This window comes from Barbus barbus, assembly GCF_936440315.1.
Source record: "Barbus barbus genome assembly, chromosome: 32".
Classification (NCBI taxonomy): Eukaryota; Metazoa; Chordata; class Actinopteri; order Cypriniformes; family Cyprinidae; genus Barbus; species Barbus barbus.
The window spans coordinates 975,865-987,131 of NC_136760.1; positions in this window are offsets into that span (position 1 = coordinate 975,865).

Consider the following 11,267-nt stretch of genomic DNA (forward strand, 5'->3'; position numbering starts at 1 on the left):
AGGCCAAGACGCTACTCCCTCCTGGTTTGTTTATCCATAGATTGACTAAAGGAGAGTGTGACTGGTCATAGGCCATTGTTTTCTGTCCTTACCGCTATCAATCACTTCAAGGGCTCCTGAACCGGAGGGCCATTTTCCCATCATCACTCCCTCAGCAAGACCATTACACTCCACATTAATGCCTCTCCTCTGCAGCTCACTAGATCTGCTGCTTTCATTCTCCATAAATCAGCCTCACTCACTGCCAAAGCTGTGAAATGATTTTCCTTTTTTGTCTTTTGTTCGCAGCATGTTTTTGTTAGTGTAATATAATGCGTGAGCGGTATAACCTCACAGGTCAGATCGAACTGTGTTGGTAAAGTAAACAAGATGCTATCTTTTTTGGTATTTATTTGATTTTTTATTAAATTATTCTTACAGGTAAACATATATATATATATATATACACACACACACACACTGAAAAAATATTTATTTTAACATAAACTAATAAATTTAATGTTACGCATATTTGTCAGTCATACATAAAACTGATACGATTTCTGTAACAGTAATAATAAATAGAATATGTTATAAATACACAGTATCCAGGTTTATATATTTATCTACAATCACTGCAGTTTGTTTAATTTTCATAAATTTTAATTAACTGATTGTTGCTTGTTTTTCAGCTTTTTAACTGAACAAATTTTAATGTTTTCACATTAGATTCAATTTGAAAATATGATTAACTGAAATCAAATAGATGCAAAGTTAACACATTGAGTTTATCAGTTTATGTTAAAACTGTTTTTATTAGTTTATGTTAAAACTGTTAATCCAAATGGATTTATATATATATATATGTTTGAGTGTGTGTGTGTGTGTGTGTGTGTGTGTATATAATTTCTTTCCCCCCCCTTTTTGTATTATTTTGCACGTTTTAGTAAAAACAAACACATAAATAAAACAAACAAACAAGAAACTTGTGGTTTCAATTAGCTTGCATTTAACTTCTTAAAAGTCTGAATAATAGTAAATGACTTTTAAGGTAATTACAGTTGAAGATCATGCTTAAACATTTCACATTCAGATGTATGCAAAAAAAATTCAGGACTAGAATTGTCATTAAAAATGATCACATGGCTGCATGAGAGGATACGTTGGTCCTCTGAAGTGACTTCATCCCACATAACCACAGTCTGCACACACAGCATCGATCAGAGCGTTGAACTCTTCATTAGTTCTGCTCTAATACTGCTGCCTGACCGCTGTATGAAACAAACCTCGCTGCTGTGGTGTGCAGCTATCTGAACTACTTCACCAGCGTAATTTGATTATTTTCAAGCATGCAGATTGTTAAATGACATTAAATCTTACTTCTTTCTTAAAAACACACAATTGAAACTAAAACTTGTTGAGACATTAACTTAAGACATAAATGAAACAGTAAGAAAAGAGACGGCAATGTAAAAATAAAACCAACATGATAAAGTAACAGATTTATTTGGTTAGGCTTTTTGAAAGTTTAATCTAAAATAAAAAAAGTCGCAGAATTGATTGTAAATATTTCTTTTTTAAATACATGTTTCTGGTGTTATTGTGATTCATTTGGTGCAAATTATTTTAAAGGGATCATTGGATGCAAAATTCACTTTTCAAGTTGTTTGAACATAAATGTGTGTTGGAAGTGTGTACACATCCACGCTATAATGATAAAAATCCACCCAGTGGTTTATTTACATCAGAATGACGTAGTTCTGTACAGACCCCTCCCACGAGAGTTGATTGACAAGACCGTCTGACCTTAGACCCGCCCCCTGAGTGAGCTGTAAACAGTCCGACCGACTCCGGTGTGGGGAAGACGAGCGGGCTCAGATTAAGTGATTGAGGTGTTCTGTTGTTGGATGTAATAATGAATATAGCAGTCCTCATTTACTCCCGACATCTGAGCCGCTGAAGACACAGAGGATTAACGTTACTTTTGTTCTGAAGTGAATGCGCCGATCCCGATCTATATAAATGCATCTATGTTCGCGTGAATCATTCGTGATCCAGCTTCATCTACAGAGTGAGTATAAGGGTTTTTTATAAATCTTTGCAAATCTCCTTTTCTAATAATGTGCTAGTTAGCCAGTTTCGTGGGCCAGTGGTGGCTGCTTTGATAATGTACGAAGTCACTTATGATGAGTAGCGATATTGAATATTTGATCGCCAACAGATTTACAATTCAAACAGTGTTACAAATTAAAAATAAAGGGAGAACACTGGATGTAGGCTACAGCAGTCGGCTTTATTAAATGGCACAACAGGCAGCTATCTTTTAACACAGACTTTTAAGAAGGGATGGATATTTGCTTCAAGTGATAGGCCGGGTAAGTGAAATTATATTATCTTGCTGTATCCTTTTCTTTACATTTTCTGACTAAAAGCAACCAAAAAGCCATTTTAAAGTGGTTGAGCAAATACTTTAATAATATTAACCGGCAAGGATCCCCAGACCAATTAGTATTTTAAAACCCACAAGCTGTCCGCAGCTAAAGTAAACAGTACTGATGGTCACTCCACAGAAGAGAGGGGCGGGGCCAGCAGAGCTCATTAGCATTTAAAGCAACATGGACTAAAAACAGCTTGATGAAAACAGAGCTGATTTTGACAGGAGAAAAAGGTGTTTTTTACTCTACCATTGAGAAATTTTAACCGAAGTATGTTATAGACTTTTCATTAAGACCCTAAAGAATCATATCAACTTGTGGAAAATGAGCATCCGATGACGCTTTTAAATAAACATCTGTCTGTCATCAACATGCTTTGGCATTTTACATTAGAAAATATTTTGCACATGTTCATATTTGGCCTTAATACAACACTAAAAGTTTCATATTTGACTTCAGATTTTAAAATGAAGTTGCCGTGCATTGAATTTTCAAACTTTAGTGAGTAATTTAATTTATATTTACAAACGTGAGCATTGTTGCTCATTTATCTGTGGTAAATCATTGTAAAACATTATGGAAGAAAACCAAATCTTGAATTGAATTTATCTAAGCACACCATTTATGAGACACAGAGCTCTCTTTTCTTAGGGCTCAACAATATTACCACGATATCTTGTTTTACCTCAATTATTTCACTATTATCCTGCGGTATGTGCTATTGCCGCAGGCCTTTGCTGATTTCCAAGAATTATTGTGTGACCCTTGGATGAACCCTTAGCATCAAATCATTGAAAAATATGAGCGCCGAGCGGCGACTGCTGCATTTGTCATTACGCTGAAAGGTGCCTCACAGATTCAGTGCAGTTATACTGTATGCTCCTGTTCCCTGGTGTCAAGAAACCATTCAATGCTCAATCTCCAGGAAAAAATACACATTTCCCAGTAGCTTATCTCTTAATCATAGACACACTGTGAAATATCAGGAAGGGATATTCACTGATTTAACAATTAATCTGATTCCAGCCACAATCTATGGACAACTCAGCTTTACTTTTAATGACTTTTAAAATGACTTTTTTTTTCTAGGCCATTTAAAAATGTTTTATATCTAAAGAATAGTAGACTACTTTTAAAAACTGTTTAAAGACACACTATGTGACTTCTAAGTGGCTTACACTGATGTTTTGACTTGCTTAAATCAGTTGTTTTAAAGTAACATTACAAAGTTTGGCAACGCTGACAGACTCAATGTTACCGATTGCTAGTCATTTCGTATAATCCTAACGGTTGAATCTAGGCATGCAACGATACCATTTTTTCAAATCCGATCCGATCCAGAACATTCTGAGTATCAGCCGATTCTGATCCGATACCAGCGCAGTTTTTTTAATCAATGTAGAATTTCTGTGTTGACCTGATCGTCATTCTTTTGTGTGTTAAACACAATCTACTAAATAGAGACCATTTCATTTTAATGAAAAAACTAATGAAAAAATATAAAGGTTAATCATAATCTATGACTAAAATACTATTATAAACTTGGTTAGTTTATAATGTAGCAGCAAAAGTTATTCTAGAAAAGTCATGAGTGCACAATAATTTTATAAAATCTAAGTGAATAAGTAAATAAGTGAAGGACTAAATCTGGTAAAATGTTACACATTGCTCTTTGTATTGTTGTAAAATACATTAATGAAAACAGGTAAATGTATTTATTTATAAATATAAACTATAAGATTAAAAAGCATTTCTTTTATATGTGTAGCACAGTAATCATATGATAGAGGAGTCCTATCTATCACATGTTGCTGCCTCCATTACTGTGCTATACATTAGATTATTAATAGCCTTTCTTTTTCTGTCCTATCATAAAGACATGATTGATTGAGTCAAGTTCAAGTTCAAGTTCAAGTTCAGTTAATTTATATAGCACATATAAAACAGCCACACGGCTGACCAAAGTGCTGCACAGAGATTCAAAGACTAAATAACCAATTAAAAGAAAACAGCACAACTAAACAATTTAAACAGGGTCTCACTCTATACAGTAGGAAAGTAAAAATTTAAACACACCAGAGACAAGAAATATGAACCCATAAAACTAAGCAAAAAAAAATTAAAATAAGATAGAGATAAAATAAAGTTATGTAAAAGCCAGAGAAAATAGATATGTTTTTAGAAGAGAAGGTGCAAGTCTGATCTCAAGGGGGAGGCTATTCTGACCGCTGAGAAAGCTCGATCTGCTCTACGTTTAATCTGATTGATTGAGTCAGTGTGGAAGAACTAGACTGGTCTGCAGAAAGCCAAGTCCTGATCCCAGCTGAACACCTCTGGTGTGACTTTATATGCAGACCTTGAGCCAAAAGCTCATCACCAAACACCAATGACTTGTACATACATTAGATTATACACTGCATGAAAGGTAATATTCGAAAAGGTATAATAGGGGCACTTTAAACACTGGCATTGTTACCAACATAATGTTTTGTGAACCTAAACAATGCACAGCAAATGTTCTGCTATGCAAATATGTTTATTATTGTTTTATTACGGGTACTGTCACTTTTCCTTTTTGCTTGCAAACTCTTTTTGGTTCGAGGTTCATTTGTTGTGTACTCGCTTTAAATTTGGTTAATTTTGAGCAAAAAAATGTTTAGTGTAGCTTTAAAATGTACTTAAAACTCATAGAATCAGACGTAAAATTTTATATCCAATTTCACATTGCATCGTATTTTAGGGTTGAAGGAAATGTCTTTAAACTTTACAAGTTCAGATTTTCATATTAATACATAAATAGGAATATAGTAGTATACTTAAAGTATGATGTAAAGTTCACTTAAAGAAAACATACGAGTATACTTGCAGTATAAAACTAGTAGTTTACTGAGACTGTACTTCAAAGTGTACTAAAAAGGCTACTACAAGTACAGGTATTTAATGAAGCTATCAGTATACCTATAAGTTCACTTTTAGTATAGTTGCAGTACAAACTAAAACATAGATGTAAACTAGTTTTGTACTCAAAGTTAATAATGTTATACTTAAAATATACTTGAACTTTACTTAAGTATACTTAATGATATAAACTTGAAGTATACTTCATTTTGGTAAGGGGTAACGTGTGCGAGGGGTTAACTATGTTATAAAACGTGCTTTTTGCATTATAGTTATTTTACGGAATGAAGCTTATTTCTTGGCTTAAATGAATTACATGTTACTCAGAGACAGACATGATTGGCTTGTCAAAAATGTTACATTCAGCTGTCGCACATTTGTTGACTTTTAAAAATAAAGTTCTTTTTTTTTTATGTATTATAGTTTTTTTCCAGGAATGGAGTGGTTTTGATGCACAAAGTTGTTTTTATTTTCTCTTATAGCATATTTATTTTTTTATTTAAACCCATTAAAATGCAAATCCTGTTGTAAACAATGGTGAACAACACTTTTTAAAGCTATTGTTCCATCATTATCCCTCATAGACAGATAGATATAAACTGTGGAAACACACCAGAAACAGACTCGTCTAGCTGCTAGACATTCAGCGCTCCTTCTCGACCTCATTCTCTCTTTCTCCACCTGCTCTTTCTCGCTTTCCTCAATGAATTCTTTTGAATCGGAGGCCAGCAAAAGCAGAGGCCCAGCCAGCATATGTGAAGCTGATCAGACGTTTGGGCAGAGATGATGTAGACTGTTGCTATTCCCATTCAGCGGCTCTGTGAAATACAGCCCGTAGCAGGATGAATTGAAACGCAGCCGCTGATATATTTGATTATCGTTACTTTTTGAGATTCCCCAGACATCAGGCTCAGGTTCCCAAAGACTGAGTCAGTAATTTATTTGTCTGGGGATGGATAACATTCCACTTCATTTCCAAATGGATGTCTTTTTCGCTTTTCTTTCCCTTTCTCTGTCCTTCCTGATAAGCATGTAATATTCAGACGTTTCTTTTTGGATGTTCCTCTCCTTCCTGTTCTCCTCCTGTATGGCTTGCGTGGGTTGTGTGTGCGAAACAATGAAGTGTAAGACAAGTGATTGTTTAAACAGCTCTCGCGCTTCATCAGAGCGATGACAATGTTTGTGCAACGGCCATCAGTCAAGTACACTGACTATCTCAGCCGAATCCAGTAAGTCATCCATCTCTTCAGCCTAAGCACGGACTGCTTTACTTCATCATGAAATTTTTATGTGCAGAAAAATAACAAGACGGAAACCTGAGTGCTGTGATTTTCCAATCTTTTTTTGTTTCGGGGGAGATATTTAAACAAAAGGCTTCTGTTGTTACTAAATCAATGTTAATTTGCGACTTGGCAAACGTTCGGTCAGAGGAAGCTTGTGGTTGAAGGATATTTCTTTCACATAGCTATCTTGTGTCTTTTTGTAGCCCAAATTCTATACTTACACTCAATATGACCTTGTAGATATGAGAGGAAACGCTTGAAACGTACGTCATGGCATCTCAAGAGGTAGGTTTTATTAGATTGTGTTTCAAAGCTAACAATGAAGTACAGCTACAGCTTTGTCCAGACATCATAACATCCGATGGTCCCTTCTGAACCCAGAATCTTGAAGAACTGCTAAAGATTATGCAAGCGCCGCTGCCAAAGAAGGGTAGACAATACTGTGAAACTTCAGAACATAATAAAAAATAATAATATAATGAAATAATGAACTACAAAACCCTGACCACAGGCAGTCATAAATACAGTGTTGTTCCAAGACTTACAACACATGGACAGCTCTTGGTGCAGTGGAAACTTGCCCAGTTTATCAAAGGGAGATATTTGAACCAGATGACGGGCTGAAATATGGAATCTGAGACTGGGGTTAACATGCTTTCATCAGCTGGTACAGTCGGTATTGGTTGGAAATCTAGTTGGTTAGCTGAAAAGGTTTAAAGAAGCATCACAACTGCGTCCTTGAGCTAATAATTTAAACTGACCTTGGTTGATGGCAACTGCCTAAAATATGTTGATTAAATCAATTTGCATAAGTGTGAGTGTGACATGCATATTGTGTAACATTTATTGTAAGAACTCTTATTTATTTATGCAGCTGTTTTAAACTCAGTCAATGCACATTAGGGTTATTATCATTAACTAAAACTGAAACCATATAAAACATTTCCATTACTTGAAATAATATACATTAACTGAAATAAAATGTATAATAAAGTAAAGTTATTTCAGCTAGTTGCCAAAAGCAACATTTTTCATTTTCATGTTGTTTAAGTTGAATAAATAAAATAGTTCAAACTAAAAACAAAATCTTTCTAAAAACTATATAGACTTATTTAAAAAACAACTATTAACTATTAACATGACATAAAACAACACAATTAAACTAAAAGTCTAATTTAAAATATTAACAAAAACTATAATAGTATATAAATAGCACATACGTAAATTATGTACTTTACTGTATTTATTTTGAGTCCTTAAATTAGTTTTTTTTCAGGGACTCTTTCTGCAATTTACATTTTAAAGTCATTAGGTTGAGACGAGTAAGATTCTTTATGAGTGAGTCACTGAATTATTCACTCAACCAATATGCAGATTAGTTTAAAACAGTGCTTCATTCAGAAACACAAGTCTTTATGAGTGAGTCACTGAATTATTCACTCAACTAATTTGTTTAAAAGCAATGATTTATTCAGGAAAAAGAAGACTGGAGACATGTAGTAAAGGTTATGTGGAAAGCCTTTATATGGAGATTGTTTGGTTGTGTTGTGTTCAAGTGACTATCCTTGCTGGTTGTTCTTTTTTCATGTTTATATGCACATGTTTTGAATTAGGCTTTCCCCAAGTTTTTCTGTGTGTATAAATACGAAATAATTTGTGCAGTTATTGACAATTACTGACAAACCACCTGCTCTTCCAGTTTGTCGTGCTGCGAAGTCTGCAAAGCCCATGTTAAACCAGCAAAACTGACCAGCTTAACTAGCTCTGCCAGAACTATAGGTTAAAGCTGAAGTATTGCCGTGTATTTTTTTATTTTGAATGGTCATGATTGGGCTTATTTAAGTGTCAACATCTCAACATAGAAGATGCTAAATAAATATTGTAAGTCATCTCATCTTTAGTCTAGTTTGATCTATTTTCAGCTGCTAACTAGGTTTACCGCATGTTTTGGTCTGAAAGTGGAAATCATAGAGGTAAATTATTGTGTAATTTGCAGATATCATCTTTAAACAGGAACATATGAGGTGAGTGTGAACCCGTTTTTATTTTTGAAAGAATCTGCATTTATTTTCAAAACCATCAATACTTCTATTTCCTCTCGTGTATTCCACTAGACCTGTGTTCGGTTAGCTTTTCTTTAAAGAAGGGAGTCTTAGACTCCAAAACTCTTTTGTTTTCCCCAGGTTTTGATTTTTGTGCTTTGACACAAAGTGATAGAGGCACAGTTCACTTTTCCAGTGATCATGATCCATTTGGAGTCAGAACATTGGTATTTTTCGCTCGGCTGTCTCACATCTGTCTCGGTCTTTATCCGAGTGATTTACTGCAGCAGAATGTTGACATCTGCAGATCCCATACAAACGAATCTACCGTTTCATCACAGAAACAAAAATCCATCATTCCAAAAACTGATCGAAATGGGATTCTTCAAAGCTCTAGACTGTGTATTGTGAGAAAGAATTCTGCCTGTAAATGAATGACTTAGTTGATGGATGGAGGGAGTTGTGTTATACAGTGGTCTGTATTATGAGTTTTAGAAATGGTTTAGAAGTGGTCGGCCAATCCGCGCACATCTGGCGAGACGCGAGAGTTTTTCAATAGCTCCGCAACAATTACTGGCAGTAAATAACGGTGTGAGTTTTTATGATGTGTCTCAGGCTGATATCCATGCTTAAGACATAAAACAGCTCCTTAAAAGAAAATTCAGTCAGAAAAGTTGATGGACAAGCTTGTAATCAAATCAGCCTAATTACACAACCACTCTTTGCCATTTCAACTTCATAACCGTCACATGATTTCAATAAAAAAGAGGATATTTTTCCTGCTTTTTCCTTTTCATTTGCAGTAGAGTTTTATGAGTTACACTACTTGAACAAATGTTTCTTTGTTTGCAGGAAATGTCAACCATACAGGCTATTTTCTGGCATTGTAAAACTGAAATAATGAAATGAATTTTGGCTACCCGTGCTACAGAATTATTTCTGTAAGTGTTTATCCCCAGTATGATTGCAGGCGTCTAATGAGGTAAAGGTCACAGCAGTGTTGGATGGGAATAAGCTCAACGTGAGGCTGAGGTTTTCATAAAGATTTACTACAACCCAGCATCTTGTTGCTGTTGTCAGTATAACGTTACTTTGAAGGCTGTTGCATTACATGCGGTTTTGCGAGGAAACGAGTTGCTGCGTGTGTCAACACCTAAATGTATTGTGTGGCTTTTTACTTTATTGAAAAACTGTGGTAAAATAGTATCATGATAATGTGGAAAGGTGATACTTAAAAATTCTTAAAGAAAAAGTACCCCCAAAAATGTACATTTGCTGAAAATGTGCTTATCCTCAGGCCATCCAAGATTAGGATGAGTTAGTTTCTTCATCTGGTTTGTATAAATGTGTCTCTGCATCAGTGTCTCAGCAATGGATGCTCTGCAGTGAATGGGTGCCGTCAGAATGAGAGTCCAAACAGCTGATAAAAACATCACAATAATCCACATCTACACAGTAATCCATCATTAAGATGTTTTGACTTTGATGTGTTGGACACGAGTCCATAATCCATAATAACGCTTCCTCCAGTGAAAAGTGTTCTGGTCTGAATCAGGAGAGAAATCTGCACAGATCAAGCCTTGTTTACAAGACTGGATTTTGTTGTGAGAGACAACAGCAGATGCAATTTTTCACTGGAGGAAGCATTATTATGGATTATGGATTTGTATTTAAATTAAAAACGTCTTAATGCTGGATTAGTTTCATCTTTAGTCTTCTCCAGATGTTAACTGATGGACTGGAGTGGTGTGGATTATTGTGATGTTTTTATCAGCTGTTTGGACTCTCATTCTGACGGCACCCATTCACTGCAGAGCATCCATTGCTGAGACACTGATGCAGTGACACACTTCTCTAGATCTGGTGAAGAAATAAACTCATCAATGTCAGATTTTTTATTTTAATAATTAATATTGTGCTTTATATTAACATTATTCTTGTGTGTCACATGGAATGCAGCGATGTTAAATAATTATTAGGAGAATGGATGGGTGTGTTTGGCTCACTGAGATGCATTTCTGGTATCTGTAGTTGTGATGAAACACTGGGTCATTGTTTCGCACCCAGAATGGAGGGCCGTAGGGGGTCCCATCAGGAAGCCAGTTACCACAGACAGAGGGAAATTCCTGTCCTCCTATGAATGTTTTATTAGCCAGGCTAGTGGGTGTGTGCAGGTTAAAATATTCACCCCTCACCACAAAACCAAACCAACTTATATGTGCTTGGATTGAAGCAGACATGGCGGTCCAACTGGCTATGAGCTTCTGTGAGTTCTCATGTGAAAAAAATGAGACTTCAGTAAACAATGTCAGTGATAATATCAAGCTTTTCAAAGCTCTGAAGAGCCTTGGATCAGGGCCGGTCTGTGGGTTTTTGCGGCCCCGGGCCAAATCATGAAAACGGGCCCCATCAGTGTGAAATAATTTGAGGTGGGGGGGAAATCCATTGTGATTCTTTCTTTAGTAATTCTGAATCAATCCACAAAATATAAAATTCTTTCAGATTCTCTAAATTTATATATTTTCACTGGCTCTACCACTAAAGATTCAACTTATTTTTAATTTTTAAGCAATGCATTCTCATATTTGCTATAAACATTTATTTTTGTAATAATTACATGTTAAGGTTTC